General features: G+C 31.0%; 1 non-coding gene across 1 annotated transcript; it reads left to right on the forward strand.

Annotated features, from left to right (window-relative positions):
* The first annotated feature begins 1,087 nt into the window (after window positions 1–1,087).
* LOC144256326 (U6atac minor spliceosomal RNA) lies at window positions 1,088–1,212 on the forward strand. Its single transcript, XR_013344096.1, has one exon. It is a non-coding gene; the product is annotated as a U6atac minor spliceosomal RNA (small nuclear RNA).
* The last annotated feature ends 365 nt before the right edge of the window (window positions 1,213–1,577 follow it).

The following is a 1,577-nucleotide window of genomic DNA, read 5'->3' on the forward strand; positions in this document are numbered from 1 at the left end:
TAAAATACCTCAAAAATTGGTATTTTAAAATTATTTTTAATTTAATGAAACTGCCATATATATCCATTTAACCAAATTTAAAATAGCTTAAATCTTACTTTATTTGCTTAATGCTTAAATTTTGATTTCATCAAAATATATTATTTGTCTTTAAATATTAGTTTTATTTATTTTAGAAAGTCTAAATTTTTTAAATAGTATCTTATGATCAAACATTGTGCTCTTTACAATTTTCAAGATTCTCTTCCCTGCCTGTCTTCATGTTACATTTAATTTTAAATGAGCATATGTGTTCAGGAATTGATCTTGAGTTGACTCAACTGAAAATTATTTTAACTATTAAAGGCAGTAAGATCAGTGCTGGGATTACACAATGAATAAGTTTTAGAACTCATCTTTATGAAGTTCATAGTAGTAAAATAAAAATACACATAAAATTATATTGATTTTTCTAACATGCCATACTGTCAGTGATAAATTTTCTACCAAAATAACCTATATACTAATTTATTACTAATTTCAACTAAATTTATCAATTTCTCTAAAACCGTTGTCTCTAACTTTCCCAATTTTGACACTCCTTCCATGCAATATATTAGTAATTGCCTCTTTTTCTTTCTCCCCATAATCTGTGAATCATTAATCATCAGATCAAATGAATTTGTCTTTTACATTCATCTGTGCATTTTTCTCTTCTGCTATCATAGTTCTAGACTATAGATTTTTAGAAGGGAGTTATTGCAATGGACTTCCTTTCTTTTCTCTCCATTTTTTCTTTCTTCTCCTTTTCTTTCCCTCTTTTCCTCTGTTCAGGGCTTTGTAGGCCTTGTACATGCTAAAGCAATAGATTTTCAAAAACCTCTACTACCTTTCCAGTTTCCTGTGAAAAAATTTTTAAGAGAAAGAGTATTTGCAAATGAGATAATTAAGAAAAAGTTGAGGGCTGGGGTTGCAGCTCAGTGATAGAGCACTTGCCTAGTGCATGTGAGGCTTCAATTCTCAGCACCACATAAAAATAAATAAATACATAAATAAAGATATTGTGTCCATCTACAACCAAAAATTTAAAAAAAGCAATTGAGTGATAGTGTTGAATGACAGGATAAAAGGTTATAACTCTCTTGACAAGGATGGAAGAGCCATTGGGCCAGACAGTAGGCATTAGATTAAGACATTGCCACTTTCTTCTATGACATCTAACCATCATTTTTTCAGAAAAATAGAAGGGACATTGGAAGAGTAGAAGTGTGCTTTGCAGGTAGGGGGACACATTGGGGAGGAAGGAGGCAAGGGGAAGGGGAAGAACTGGGAAATGTAGTTAACCAAATTATTCTAAGGACATTTATGAATATATCACAGTGCATTCCAATTTATATGTAACTATAATGCATCAAGTGAAAAATAAGTCCATAGAAGGAAGACCAATAGAAAAGAGGAAGGGAACCAGAGAGAAAGCAAAGGAAAGGGAAGAGGTAAGGAGTATTAGGATTGAAATGGAAAAAAACTATGTTACTTCTTTTATGAATATGTCAGAATGAACTCTCCTTTTATGTATAACTATAATGCACTGAAAAACA

This window comes from Urocitellus parryii, chromosome 7, assembly GCF_045843805.1.
Source record: "Urocitellus parryii isolate mUroPar1 chromosome 7, mUroPar1.hap1, whole genome shotgun sequence".
Taxonomy (NCBI): domain Eukaryota; kingdom Metazoa; phylum Chordata; class Mammalia; order Rodentia; family Sciuridae; genus Urocitellus; species Urocitellus parryii.